General features: G+C 42.2%; 1 long non-coding RNA gene and 1 pseudogene across 2 annotated transcripts; both read right to left on the reverse strand.

Moving 5' to 3' along the window:
* Positions 1–2,517: 2,517 nt before the first annotated feature.
* Positions 2,518–10,001, reverse strand: LOC147442652 (uncharacterized). Of its 2 annotated transcripts, XR_015190207.1 has the most exons (3): positions 9,761–10,001; positions 4,468–8,207; positions 2,518–2,962 (listed from the first exon to the last, which is right to left on the reverse strand). It is a non-coding gene; the product is annotated as an uncharacterized LOC147442652 (long non-coding RNA). The 2 variants fall into 2 exon arrangements; XR_015190206.1 differs by lacking the exon at positions 4,468–8,207.
* Positions 10,002–11,473: 1,472 nt separating this feature from the next.
* Positions 11,474–11,593, reverse strand: LOC147442653 (5S ribosomal RNA; annotated as a pseudogene).
* Positions 11,594–15,960: the final 4,367 nt, after the last annotated feature.

Genomic DNA, 15,960 nt, shown 5'->3' on the forward strand with positions numbered 1-15,960 from the left:
GTAGAGAAGCTGACTATTCAACACTGGTTTTCTTTGCCTTATTATCCCCAATGCAATGGTCTGGTAGAAAGTGCAAGTGGCCAAATCATAAAAATGCTGATAAAGTATGTTTACAAGCAGGAGGCGGAGTGGGAAGAGAATCTCGAAAAGTGTTTGTGGGCGTGCAGGATGACTTACAAAGTGGCAACCAATTTTACCCCATTTAAATTGGTCTACGGTAAGGAGGCAGTGTTGCCGATGCATATGCAATTGGGTGCTCTGAAGGGAATGTGGCGTGTCAATACCAGACAACAAGGCATGCTACAGGATCAAATCGTTAGTCTCCAAACTTTGCAGATGAACAGGGAGGCAGCTTAAAGCAGTGAGAGAAGTGAATTGCTAAGTTTAATCAAATTTTGCATGATAAAATAATAGAAGAAGGTGATCTATTGATTAAGTACGAGAGTTATTTGGATTTTACTTCCAAAATAAGTTCAAGGAGAAATGGATAGGTCCATACAAGGTACAAAAAGCTTTTCCAAACGAGACCTATCAATTAGTAAGAGCAAATGGCAAGCTTCTTAGAAACATGGTGAACGGGGTGCGGCTTAAGCTGTACTTTGACAGAGGTTTGGTGCCTGATGTAAACCAGGTAGTAGCCAGGGGGGTTCGGAAACCCACCTGAGGAGACTTGGAAGTAGCGGATATACAGTGTTGTACTATTGCACATATTGTACATATCATTGTGCCTTTTTCAATATGCTTGAGTGCTAGCGAAGTGTTGTAGGTTTCAAGTTCTGTAAATATGCTTTTGGTTGAGCATGACTGTTCAACAAGGGGGTGGGCAATGATGGTGCAGCCAAAGATGGTCCGAATTTAGAAGCCTTTGCAGATCCCCGATGAGCAGGGAAGATGGGGATAGATGGGCAGAATTGATGCCAACATATAGACATGTGAAGCTCAAATTGTGGAGCATGTTGGACTTTTTGGATTGCTGAACAAAGTCCAAATGGGAAAGTTATGGCCATGTGAAACATTGCAGTGGGGGAGTTATGTGTCCGCAGAGTCATATTGGAGAACGTGTCATCTAGAAATTTCGGAGCCTTGTCAAGATTCCCAGGGGTGGTGCATTGCACATGGATTTGATGGGAAGTGGCAGATCGTCAATCGAAATCCGGATGTGCAAGTTATGGGCCGATGAAGATTTTGTCGAGGGCCAGTTTTGGCATGGTTTGGCCGTCCCACCGAGCGCGCCAGTTTCTTATCCTCGCCACGGTTCTAGGAGCGATGTGCACTATGTCGAGCCAGCCGGACGTGACGGTTCAACAATCGGGTTTACGATTAGTGGAATACAGCTTGGGAAAGTCGGGTGCAATTTATGAGAAGGTGGGTACGAATAATGCTAGCCCCTTTTTCCTAGCTTTGTTCAATGGACCGGGAATAACAGAAGCGAGGAAGGCATGCACGGCGCCTACAGGCAAGGCGATGGCTAGTTTCGCGTGACGATGCTAAGGGGATGTGGAAGGCGATCCACGTGGGTGCATTCACACAAAAAGACATAAGACCCTCCTCTTAAAGGTTTTTCTTTTAAGTCTAAAGACTCCAAGGGAGAAGAGTATTAGTTTCTTTTTTTTTTTTGCAAAACTCACAATTGTGAGTGAATAGTATTAAGAACATCAGCAATATACAACAATCTCGAGCTCAGACCGAGCCTCGAGGATCAGGATTACACGTTATCTGCTTGGCCTAAAAGCCACTACCAATTGTAGGCTTTCCCTATTACAAGATGTTATGTATTGTTCTACACCAATCCTCTAAGGTTTGTTTACATCCGATCATGTGAATCGTCACTCTGCTCTCTTGTATGATTTCACAAAAGCTTGCCGCAACCATGTCCCCCTCAAACACGTGGCGGTTCCTTGCCTGCCAAATATGGTGCAAGAAGTAGTACCTGATTATTTGAGTGCAGACCAGAAGAGCAAGACTTCCCAACCTATTACTACCAAAAAAACATATCAATCTTTAAGAACTTAATTTGCCATGTCCTTTGAATCCACTTGCATAATTTCCCAGAGCATTAGTTTCTAAAAGGAGGGGGGGGGGGAGGTGGGGGGGTTTGGGTATTCCTCTTTAAAAGGAAAAAGGCAACGAAGGGGGCACGCTGTCGTTGAGAAAGGAGTGAAGGAAATAAAAGAAAAGGAGGAAAGGAAAGGAGAAAGAAAAAGAAGAGAAGGAAGAAAAGAAAAGGGAAAGGAGAGAAGAAAGCAAGGAGAGGGAAGAAAACAAGAAAACAAGAAGAAAAAAAGTGATAAAATCACGAGGCCTACCCATAAGCATTCCTATATGGAGAGAGAGAGAGAGAGATACCGATGTTCTTCCCAGTCCTCGAGAGTTGGGAATCTGTAGAGAGCTTGATTCATGTAGAATCCACTACATTAAGATCACATCAACCATGAGGCTAGCATAGCAGTCCTTACAAGGTTCAACAATAATGCGAGACTATACAATATGCAGCACCACTTAAGATTGCCAATGAGGTGAGACTAGGTCGATGACCACACGATCGAGGAGTTCAACTCTAGAATACATAACACGATCTGTTTTATCTGTCTAGCAGTATTGATGGTGGGTGCAAAGAGAGGCAAGTACAGTGGGAGCCAAACAAGAAATCCAAGTAGCAAGCAGTGCCACTACAAAGGCTAGAGTGAAGTAGAGGTAGGGGAAAGAGGGGGGGCGGGGAGGGGGGCGGCATTTGGGGGTTGCTTTACTCTGTTTGAGTGCCCATCACATAACAACAACATCCCATACAAGCAGTCGATTATATGATTATGCCAACATTGTAGTCGTCTCACAAGCTCTAGTCCAAGCGCAGGCTCAATTGTCCAATCCCCATACAACGACCATCTTGTACACTGGTCTATGCAATGCATAACACTATAATTCATTGTTGGCATCACCATGCTCATGCTCCCATGCCATTCACCTGCTACAATTAACCGTAGTCTCCTCAAACAACAACAAAAGCTCTCTCTCTCTCTCTCTCTCTCTCTCTCTCTCTCTCTCTCTCTCTCTCTCACACACACACACAGCATGAGAGAGAGCTAACGCCAAAGCAGAAGATGATGCACAAAGCGGATCTACTCCGGACCGCCATGGGACAACACCAACATCACCAACATAAATAGCAACAACAGTCTCCCACGATCCACTATGGAGGTTCGATTCTCCCTTTTTGCAACCCCCAATGCGACCTTCTCGCAATGCAACTGCAATCGATAGATGAGTAGCACCGCCCTCAACATATGCAAGCCAAATTCATTGCTTGGTTTTCGACCCCCAACGACTTCAGGTATTGCAGTCGCACCACTCAACTCATCGCCATCTTAGTGTACTGCATGTGGCCCAACCCTCCTTCAATGAAGTCAAGACGGCACACTTATGGAGATATGAAACTCCCCCTCTGAACATCCAAGAACATCCAAGACCTTCTACATGGTATCACGAGGAGGTTCGATCAGGGAGGAGGATCCGTTTGCTGGCCCTCGCCTGGCCTCCCACTTCTTTGCATGCCACAACCTGGGCGCTCCTGCTCAATTCCTCCAGCGCTGCAGTAAGCCCTACTGCTCTGCAATCCTCAGGAGTACATTACGCCTCTGACCCCAATGAAGAGGGGCAAGCTACACTTTTCCAAGCCTCTGAGCCTTGCGCAAAATATGCAGGCCAAGCAAACCCTCAAACTGCCTCTGACCCGAAAGCAGAACCTACTGGGCAAGCAGAATCAAAAGCCTCTGACCCGCATGATCACGGGCAAGCGACTAAGCAAGTAGCCTCTGACTCCCCAACCGGCCAAGGTGAGCAAGCTGCTGTAGGCAAAGAATCAAAGGCCTCTGATTCAGTACTTGGGCAAGCTGAGAATGCCTCTGAACCTAATGATCTTGGTCAAGCAAATCAGCAAAGCAATCATGCGGCCCCTGACCCGCAAATCATTGGGCAATCTGCCAGTGCTGCAGACACAATCAACCTGCCATACAAAAGTTGCAGGAGTTCGAAAATAAAACCCTGCTGCGACGTAAGGGATATTCCCTCATTGGAGCCTGTATCCCCGACCCTGGACATGCACTCTCTCTCCTTCCTTGCTCGTCCAAGAACGAGAGAAAGAGTCTCCTCTTCTTCCTTGCTTATGTCTGAGAGCAAGAGAGAGAAGAGCCTCTTGCTTCTTTGCTTTTCCACGAGAGAGATAGAGATAGAGATTGCTCTTCTGTTTCTCCCCCTTCTCCCTGCTTCCTCCTATTTGAAAACCCTTCTTCTCCTTGTCTCCCCCTGCTCGTAACTTTCCTTTTTCCTGTATTTTTCATGCAAATCCACCCTCTCCCTTAAAATAGCACCCCCCCTTGCCAATGGCACCGCGGTCACTAACATGGCATGGGAATGATGCCTATGATGTGGTAGCTGAGGATGGAAGTTCGCCAATCCGCGCGAGAGTATTACCGAAAAGGGCCACCATGAAGAGGAGCTGAAGATTTTGTTGTTCTTTCTCGCACTCACCCATGATCCTTCACGGCCTGCGCGAGCCTCTCCAGCTCGCTGCCTGTGCCATGTCTCCATTATTTTTCCCCTCCTTTTCACATGCATTGCCTCTTTCAACTTATTGGGTGGTCACACCCCTTGGGTGGCCTTTCTCCTATCGGTTGTTGTTTGGCCCTTGAAGTCATAAGGGCACCACATCTGGCATACACTTTCACTCAGGAATTGCCTCGCACAACATGTTTCTCCAACAGCCCCTGTCAAGCAATCTCATCAGGAATTCTCTCACCCACCTGTTGTGTAAATCCCGCAATTCAATAAGCTATAGAAGACGACATTTCGGACAAAGAGCTCATCAAGAACTTTTTGTACTTTCGTAAATAATCACATTTGGCATACATATTGCTAATGAAAGCTTCGCCAAATCTTTCATTTGTCCTTTGCTGACAATATCATCACGATTTTAATTGCCCATATCAGCATCTCGTATAGTGTCACATGCCTTTAAAATGCAAGTATAGGTGATTGTTTTTGCCGAAAGGCATTCCCTTTGCATATGGTTAATTTCTCTAGAGCTTCCTTGCCACAACCATGCTGGGTATATGTTGCAATCATTGTTCTGCATAAGATGACATTCTGAGCAAACCTCACTGCTTAACGTCAAGTTCAAGCATTGGTTTCTTACAGCTCGTTACTCTGACTGGCAATCTGTAAATTCCTTTAGCCTGCACTCATCATATAGTCTCCATACAAACCCTTGATAGGTTGTGAAATTCCCAAATGGAACATTGACCAAGGCGATCAACCTAGCATGGAATTGGCCCCCGGTGAAACTTAAACTAGTAATAACTTGGCGACCATTTCTCCGATTGCTAATCTGAAAAGACCACTGTACTCCACAAAGTGAGCACTTCAGGAGCATGAGTTCACTTCATCTCAAACCTCTCAGCTCCAGTTGCCCAATATGGTACGGGTCTGCATCAACTCAAACTTCAAATTGCCATACCTTTCTCACCGTAGCTCCAATCGACGAGTTGTAAAGACACGCCAATAGAGCACTTCAAACACTACAGTTCTAGATCATAAACTCCCATCTATGGTGACCTTAGACATACTCTTTTTTAGCATCATTAAGGCATCTGGTGGCCCTTTGAATCCGCATCTGACATACTTCAATCATTAAAATTTTTGTGTTAACAAGCCCTGATCATTGCTCAACAAAGAATCTAAGCTTACATTTCTTTGCTCTTTTTCCCATCATGAAAGTAGAGCGGCACGACACCAGTTAAGTTTGAAGTTGAAGTGGCACTACCCAAGGTGAAATTTTTGTGTAAAGATAGGGCGACAACAAAGAGAGGATCAGGAACGAGCATCAAAATGATGTGTGTTGAGATTGGGCAACAAAAATAAGAAGCTTCTTCATACCCACCCAAAATCGAGCGAGTCACCTTTCCCCCCTAGAAGCATGAGATTGCCACACACTTTTCAGCCAAAATGTGAGTAGTAGGGTTTGAGCTTGATTGCATGCTTTGCAAACCACTAGCCTTACTATTGTAATGCTTCCCATTGGCCATCCAGAATGGGAACCTTTTAAATATATTGTGATGTCATGCCTCCATCTTGTGTGAACAAGCAAGGAAGAGGGGAAAAAAGCAAGAAGTGCAAACGGGCTCATCTCAAGTTAGTGTCGCACAAAATCGATCTTTTGTGTATTTCTAATCAATTAAAATTACAAAATCCAGGCTAGGTTCTTAGTTTTCCTTGGGCCTTGAAGAAAACTTGTCAATTTTTACAAGTTTTAGTGTAAAAATCAGCAAACTCTTCAAATTTTGACCTAAAGGCTACTGTACATGGCAAATGAGACTCTTCTTTCCCCAGTGCAAAGGGAGATAACTTTATGTGGACGTTTTTATAGGGAACAAGGTGCAAAATATTTACATGATAAAGCCCAAGAATAAACCTCAAGTTTTAGCTCTAGTGAGGACTCTAGAGAGTGTGCCAAATGGGGTGTCTAAGAGGATGGGCCATTGTTATATAGGCCCCTCCAAACTTGGTGCCTCTTTAAAAAATTCGAGGAAATTTTGAGCCTATTGGGCTACTAAGGAGGGGCGCCGAGAAAATCAAATATCCCCGTGGGAAAATAAGAACTCCCAATTTCAAAGTCAAGGTGAGTTTGATGTTATTAACACTCCCATGGGATGCTAATAACATGAGTGATTACCACTTCACACTTTAAATGAAAACATGAATAAAATCCCTAAGTCTAATGGTAGTATTGATGCTACAAAGCAAGACTTGTTCCAAAAGGTTATGCGCAACAATATGGTATTGACTATGAGGATAATTTTGCACCCGCTTCACGAATGGAAACCATTCATAGTGTGCTTGCATTGGCTGCTCATTGTGGTTGGAAAGTGCATCAATTGGATGTGAAAACTACTTTTTTGAACGGTGACTTGCATGAAGAGGCCTCCTAGTTTTGCGATTAAGGAGAAAGGCTTTGTATAAACTTTAGCCAGCACCTCATGCATGTGGTATGAGAAGATTCACACGAGTTGATTCTTCTTGGTTTTCAATGTAGTACAATTTATGTACGCAAAAATGGGGATGATTTGATTGTGCTTGTTCTTTATGTTGATAATACGCTTCCTCTAGTGGTCACGTGAGCTGAAAATTGAGGCATTGAAGGTTGATTTGCAACAAGCACTTGATGTCACAAATCTTGACAATTTGAGTTGCTAAAGTTCGTATCTATTTGAGGAGAGTATTGTTATGATATGCATGCGCCACAGGGAAAAAGCAACAATTGTTGCCCCGCGCACTTGGAAACTAAGTGTTGTTGCACGTGCATCCAAGGGATACGTGTGTTACAATATGGAGGACTCCCAACTACCTTGGGCTCCTAATGTAGAAGCCTTTGGTAACTCCCTTTTGAATGTGCATTTGGTGATTTTGACAAGTTCAAAGAGCTTCGAAGATGACACATGGGCACTTTCACAATCAATGTGCATGGAGTTGAAATGCACGGCACAAGGAATCTAGTATCCAAGGGAATGCATGGTTCTCAAGCGCATGCATGGGGTGTGAGGGAACTCAACGGTTAAAGGGTGCTATCTAAGGGTGGGTTCAGAAAAGGTGGTAGGAGAAGTGCCTTTTTCTCACTTTGCAAGCTAGAGCCTTTGCAAGAAAGAAAACTCGCTCATTAGAGGAAATGGGTTCAAACTTCAAAGCCAACATCGAACTTAGTGCTGTGGACCCTGGAACAGAAAAAATCCCTCCCTTGTAATGGTTGAACTCAGATAGCTCGCATGCTCAAAATGATAGAAATCTCTCCCTTAAAATCATTGTCTCCCACATTATACATAACGCGCGCTCTCCTTTTTATCTCTCTTCCTTAGACCTAAATCCCGCAATGGGAAACAATGCTTATAGCGCAAGGGAGGACCCCAACCAAATAATTAATGAAACAAGAGGGAAAAAAGTGATAAAATCAGGAGGCCTGCCTTAGGAATTTTTTTTGCTAATAAAAAATGGAAAGCAAAACTTAACCAAAAAAGAGAGGTAGGTGGCAATCCATTGAATCTAGTTAGTAGCAACTAGTTTGGCATGGTTGAGTTTGGAGGCCTGTAAATGACAATTATTGTGCCATGACATGCAAAGTGAGCAGCATGGAGGTGAAGCAAGTCATCCGGACCCCTCGTGAACTGCAAATCAAAAAACACCAACAAAGGAAACATTCAATTGGTTCCTATCATGCTTGTTTTTGTGAAGATTAAAGTAGATGTAGCCAAAGCTAAGACCCCTCATAAACTGCAAATCAAAAAACACCAACAAAGGAAACATTCAATTGGTTCCTACCATGCTTGTTTTGGTGAAGATTAAAGTAGATGTAGCCAAAGCTAGCTCTCAGCCTAATCTAGTCCCTTTCCAAGGTGGTTCCTCTTCTATTATATTGCATCTTGTTCCCAGCCATGCATGGTAAATCCTTGTCGACATACATAAGTGGGAGTATGTAAAACATGAGCATTCACTGTTGCTAGCTAGACTACGTTAACTCAATTGGTTTTGTGGTGGGCATCGTGCTAGTGATGAGCACCAAACTTACCCCATATTAGGAATAGAGAGAGAGAGAGAGAGAGAGAGAGAGAGAGAAATATGATGTTAGTTTGTGACACTTGCTAAACAAAGCTTTTCTTGCAACTAGCTACCACCAAGCGTCTTCAATCGCTTCAACCTCTTAGCACCCCCATCTTAACAAAAGACTTTCATGTAGGTATTTAGTATCCCATACATACAAAATTATAAAACATACAAAATTCCTTTCCGTGAATTTCCCAAGACGAGATTTCAAAAAACTAGGTTATTTTTTAAAATTGACACTATTCTTCTCTATGTTGGGAAGGAATTTTTCCTTTTCCCTTGTCCCCAACCAACATTTTTGAAATTGAGAACGGCTTGATATTAAGCTTAGACACATTTTCCCAGCACAATGAACGCAAGGCTTCAATCACTGATCGCCAACAAAAGCTATGCACTATCAGCACGTGCGATCTCTCCTCTTCAAACGACTTTCCACGCACCAAATTAGGGAGCAGGGTTGGAAGTTGGGAGCTTGGCTAGGGCCGGGATACAATAATGATGGGTGACATCTGGATATGAGAGAGAGAGAGAGAGAGAGAGAGAGAGAGGATTGTTGCATAGGGCAACACTGCGACTCTGTGAGAAGGTAAAAGCAGAAAACAAAAGCTTCTCGAGGAGCTGGGTTGTAAGGTAGTTACTGCCGATTAGGTTTACTTCAACAACAAATTTCACTCACAGAGAACAAGCTAAATTTTTCTCACCCCCGTTGTGGAATCTGAGTCACTCTGAAGGGTCTTCATGAGGAGATGGAGATAATGCATTGGGCACGGGATTTGTATGATCAGGGAGGATTTTTGCGGGCAGTGGATATTCGACTTGAAGGAATTTTGATGAGATAGAGATGGTGAGATCGTTGCTGTTGGGTCTCTCCTGCACAAATGAGCACCCCCATGCACGGCCCATACTCCCCTTCCCTCTTGTCCTGCTGTCATCGCATCTACAGCACGTTGCATCGCACGCATGCATACACACACACACACACACACACACACACACACACACACACACTGAAAGACCTTGTTGCATCGAACGCTTCCTCTACCACAGAGAGAGAGAGAGAGAGAGAGAGAGAGAGAGAGAGAGGCTCCTCCATGCACTAAACGCCTCCTCTACATACCTGCATACGCGCACGCGAGAGAGAGAGAGAGAGAGAGAGAGAGAGAGCGAGAGAGGCTCCATCGCGTCTCCAGTGAGAGCGTCTCCAGTGCGAGCTACATCGCGTCTCCAGTGCGAGCGCCATCACCAAGTGACCAACACCGCGTGCAGAGAGAGAGGGGGGGTTGCTCGCCTGCACTCGCCTCCTCTGGAATCTCTGGACGAGAGAGAGAGAGAGAGAGAGAGGGGCGGGGGGGGGGGGGGGGGGGGGGGGGGTCAGGGCTCTCTTCTTAAAGCATTTTTGAAAAGGACCACATAATGAAGAGCTCCACAATGTACGTGCCCACTATCACCTAAAACCAACAAGAACCGCCATATAACCCTAACCCTAAGGAGATCTCCACTAGGCTCCACTCCAAAAGAGGGAAGAATGATAACCCATGCACTCATTATAAGGCCCTCCCACTAACCCCACTTTAAGCCTGGCAGCTTCCAGCTTGCACCCAACGTCCAGCACTCGGAATCCAATGCACCTATCGTCTCAAAAGCCACTCAAAACAACATACTTTAATTTTATTTTTCTATTTATAAAACCCATGTCATATTTTTCCCTAAGAAAAAATGCAAACCACCACTATGGCCTTAGCCCTTTGGGCTGGCCAAAAAGTCTACTTGTTGCTAGTCTATGTGCATTCATTTTTGTTACTAGGGTTATATAGGGATAACCATTTCATGTGAGTTAAAAGCATTACCTATCTTGACAAGTCGATGCACTTAAAATAATGATAATTTTGGTGATTTTTGTAGTTCTTCCTATGACACTCCGAGCTGATGTAAGCACTATAGTCACCTTGCATGACTCACTTCTCAACTAAGCCAATTTCTTTTAATGGGACCTTCAGTCGGAGTATGTGATTGACTCCTGAGGCATGCGCATGTTTGTTGTAGTAGACAATGGCAATGGCACAATCATCAATGGGCATTGTTTAGAGCTTCTAGAAGACAAGTTATCAAAAGTGATGTTAGAGAAAATTCATAATCTATATTGTATATTGTCGAGCTTAAAATTTTCAAGGAAATAACCGCCGTGTGTTTGAAGGAGGTTTTGAGGTGGTAAGCTTCGCAGAAATTATACAAGAAATCAAAGTGCTAATATTGACGCTTGGGCGCAAGCAACACTCAAAGGATTGGTTTAGGACTACTCGGGCCTTGTTGTCAGCAGATGGAATACTTAGGACGAGGAAAAATCTTGGCCATCGGTAATTAAAAGATTTCAGAAGAACATGATTATGGACCTTGTGTATCAAGGACAAGGGGGCGGGTTGGTAGGGGTGGCTGCCTTGATAGCCGATGTAATTATGGTCCCTGGATGATGTCATGGCTCAACACGAGCATGACGAAACCTTGTAATTTTTTGGGTTGATCAATATAATTCACTCACAATTGTGAGTTTTGAAAAAAAAAATCAAGGAAAGAGTGGGGATCCACCTGCCATACATTGGTTGGTTGACTTCAAAGACACCCTTAAATGTAAAAGTGAAGGGGTAAGTAGATTGAAAATGTAATAAGTGAAGGGTAACATTCTTTTTATAAAAAAAAGCAAAACTCACAATTGTGAGTGGATTATATTACAAGGTTTTACCATGCTGATGCTAAGCCATGGCAACATCCAGGGATCATAATTACATCGGCTATTAGGGCAGCCACTCCTACTATCTCCCCTCCACATAAAGGAAGGGTGCAGTACCAGGACTTTTCGGGAGGTCACTCATCCCACTACTGTTTTGGCCCAAGCGCGCTTAACGGCGGAGTTCTGATGGGATCCGGTGTATTAGCCCTGGTATGACCCACCTCCCCCCCCCCCCAAGTGAAGGGTAACATTCTAGGAAATGAAAAGCCTTCTCGCAATGGAAAGTCAAAAGACTTTCTACTTTTCATAAAGTAAATGTACGAGCTTAAGTGCACCAAAAAAAAAGAGAAAACTGTGGTGAAGATTTTCTTATTTAATGAAAATTTACTTTTTGAAAATATATTTGGCTTTGTCTTTTTGAAGGCTTTTTTTAAATGATATCGATATTTTTTACAAATTAGTGTAAGTTTATCTTTAAATTTTTTAAAAAATAACTATAAAGAGACACTTCTAAACTCTTTCTTAAAGTGCTTATAGTAAGGTTGAATGTTAGGCACCTATGTTGTTATCCCTCCTCCCCCAATCCATTGGTTACTACAAGGAGTGTGTGTATATACATGTACGCACAAGATAGAGACACTAGCAAAAACTCAAACATTTAGTATGTTTCTACAAAGAAAGGGGACTTGTCTGCTTAAGACATATTTGGGTCACCATGAGCTAGATCTAGATGTAGCTCAATTATGTTAGAGAGAGAGAGAGAGAGTTTGCAAAGAGAGGAGGCTTGTGGACAGTCCACAACTGAGTTTGGCAGAAGCACATCCACTTGTGTGAATCGCCTTAACATTATGGACAACAAAGGGGTGGTTGTTCCACAATTAAGTGAGAGAAGTCCAGTATCAAAATTATAGGGGTTTGCTCCCACCCTATTATTGGGGAAAAACTTGGCTGATAAGAGAAGTCGTTCTATTATATGAATAGTAGTAGTTTAAGACTAAAAGATAGCTAAGTATCCCAGTAGCAATAGGTTGCCAAGAGATAGTTTAGTGAGTGTGCGTAAACAGGTTTTAAATTAGTGAAAAAACAAATTAAAGCCAATAGTGATGTGTGTGTGTGTGTATAAGAGAGAGAAAGAGAGGAGAGAGAGAGAGAGAGAGAGAGAGAGAGAGAGAGAGAGAGAGAGAGAGAGAGAGAGAGAGAGAGTAATATCATCATCAAATGTTATAACATGACCTATAGGACCAAATCATATATGTCAAATGACTTAGGCTAAGTTAATTTTGATGACTCTTGATGCTTGAGGATTATGGAGATTAGGGTGACATTTGGGCATCCATGATGTAGTTGGGAGGTTGGAAATGTGAGGAAAGTAAATTTGAATGTAATTAAATCGGAGCAGTCAAGTAGGGTATGAAGTTAAGCCTACTAAACTTGAAAGGGGTATAGTCTACAATAATGGAGAACACCTCCCAAATTCTCTAATAGTATGTCTCATATCAAAGGCAGTGGGAGCTAAGTTGGGTCGCTACTCAGGTGCAAAGTGCGATGAGAAGATAGGCTCAAGTATTTGAAGGTGAGTTCAATAGATGATCTCTCAAAGATTAACATGCTGCAACATTTGATGGCAATGTGGTAGTTTGGATTCTTATAAGCTATCATAACTTCACTATTTAACTTGATGTTTGAACTCTTCATCCATCACAATAGTATGATCAAAGATATCATGATTCAATGTCACTCTCTTAAATCATCATTCATCATCAAAGCATTAGTAAGGATATGGAGATGGTGATGAAGGGTGGGGTATCAGTTTTTAAGAATGATTTCTTGGTATGAATATTCATGCTTTAAGGATATGGATCTCCTATTTTATGTTAGTGTATTGGGACAATGAGATAATTATGGGACCGCTTCAATTTTCTTTTTTCAAGCACATTTAGCCTTTAGTTTTGTGAAATTTGATAATTAGATTTGGTTCCACCTACCAAGTTACATCACTGCCTCTCATTACACAAGCTCCATAAGTCTGCACTCCCCCCACTCTCTCTCTCTCTCTCTCTCTCTCTCTCTCTCTCTCTCTCTCTCTCTCTCTCTCTAGAGAAGGAAAGCGAGAGTAGAGGGTCATTGAAAATGTTGGATGGTTGAAACTCATCGATGCTTACTTTACCTCACTCTCAATATCATGTTCACCTAGCTACATTAATAGACCAAGGTTCATGTGGTTAATCCTGTGGTTTTTTGGACCCTCAAACATAGAATTTTGAAAGAGTCTAGATGACACCATAATGGATCTTGAAATTGACAATTTTTAAAAAAAGAATTGCATATATGATGATTGGTTTCCTCTATAGCTGTTTATAAAATGGTCCAATTTCACAGCTTTATCTACAACATTTTGAGCAGTGACACCAAGGCACCGCTCTTTCTCGTACATGTTTTGATAGATTTTGGAGTGCATTTTGTCACTTGCTTTGTTGGTAGTGATTGCTATCACATTAGCTTTTGTTATGGAACATGAGCAGATGAGTAGAACCAACTAATAGGCAACAACAATTGCTCAAGTTTGGACTTGATGAGCATTGGGAAGAAGCAAGTTGTGTCCCATAGGCTAAGTATACACTAAAGGGCTACTAAAGGGGATAATTGAATCTAGCAAAGGGTTGTAGCTTTATTATTTTTCTTAGACCCTACTTCCTAACCTACTTTACCTGTGAATTGCCATTTAGCCTCTACTCTAAATCAAGTGTCATCAATATTTCCTTATTTCTCATAGAAGTTGAGAGAGAGAGAGAGAGAGAGAGAGAGAGAGAGAGAGAGAGAGAGAGAGAGAGAGAGAGAGAGAGAGTTACGTGTTGTCTTCACTATCGATCACAGAACCTGGTGCAAAACATATCTGAGGAGGAGAACACTGGGATAAAGGGTTGTTCGCGTACTAAGAAATGGAAGAATATTGAACTGCAATATATAAAATGCATTTCCAAACAAGGACATATGTAGATTGACATCAACCACATGGGAGTAAATTAAACATGTAGAAAGTGCATTGAGTACTGCAATACATATATCGAATTGCCCAACTATGAGAGAATAAATGCGTATGTATTTGATATATAGATGCGATCATTGAGATTGAGCATGTTCTAGTGAGGAAAAAATCTAGCTAAACTAAACTTAAGGAAGCATTGACAAACTAAAAAAGTAAAAAAAGCATTAACAAACTATAAAAATCAAATTGCACTATGGACCTGATATTTGTGTACATGTGTCATCCAATTGTTTCAAGCCGAAGGTCAATCTTTGTGTCAAGATACATAAAATCAATGTCAATAGTTAAACATTTTGTCTTTCAATGAGGAGTGAAACTGCTAATTATACAGTGCATTTCATGTAGATGCTCCATACAAAAGTACGGTGGACAGTTGGCACTGTTGTCTCTCCATAATTATAAGAAATGGAATTTGTGCCCTACACTATAGGCTTTATGTGTTGGACCAAGAAAATGTATAGGCATGGGAAATTGGATGCAGATAACGGACCATGCAGTGATCTCGAGCTAGAGTCGTCAACAGGTTAGCAGTGCACCCATGGTTGGGCTTGTTGCGGGTAGGAGTGGGGCCAAAGGTTGTTATTACTATTAAACCACCAATAAAGCTTGCTGAAGTTCATATCTCTTCTACTCCAGTCTTTGTATTTATCAACATCATCACTGCCAGCATATCCCTTGTATCTAGCCATGTGGTCATCATGCTCTTTATAAATCCTTCAATCACCATCCCTATGGCTACAATCCATTCTATGTTCATCTTTTTTGGCATGGTCTTTGCGTCTTTCATACCTTGTCTCACGTGAACGTTATCATGATATCAATCATGTCTAATGCAATCTCCATCATTATCTCTTCCACAAATTCTATCATTGTGTTAATTGGCACGCTTTCTCACTATAAGAAAGGGGGTTGAATGCCCCTTGAATAGCCACGCATCAACAAGCATTTTTGGAGAGAGAAAGAATTGGGCACATGGGTATCACCGCAAGTGTTATCGTGGCTATCAACTTGTGGCAAACTCCATGGGTATATGCGCGGGTATGTAGTTTAATATTTCCGCACAAATTGCCACGCTGATAGCCTTGATTATAGCCGCATTTATACCCTACATGCAATTTATTAAAAAAAAATCCAAGGATCTCAGATGATTGAAGTCCCCATATGTGAAGACTCTGCATCATCCAAAGATCCTTGGAATTTTTTTTAACACAAATATCACATTTATTTATTATTTAAGATTTAACAATATCATACAATTTTTGAAACACAAGAAAGTTAGAAACAATTTATTGACAAAATTCTTTATATTGAAAAATGTATACAAGTCCTTTTAGCCATGCATCCAAAATAAAAGTGAAATACTTACAAGGGCTCTTGGTCGACGGGCTTTCAAAATGTGAGGGGATTGTGTTAGTAAGTTAGCAACCCTCATCGTCACCCTGGCCGCCCTTGTTGTCCTCGCCCTCGTTTGTGTCACCTCTTTGATTCTACAAAAATAACAAAGCAAACCACATAATTAGTAAACATTAAAATAAGTAAACAATAA

Source organism: Adiantum capillus-veneris, chromosome 14 (assembly GCF_014529385.1).
Source record: "Adiantum capillus-veneris isolate H3 chromosome 14, ASM1452938v2, whole genome shotgun sequence".
Lineage (NCBI taxonomy): Eukaryota > Viridiplantae > Streptophyta > Polypodiopsida > Polypodiales > Pteridaceae > Adiantum > Adiantum capillus-veneris.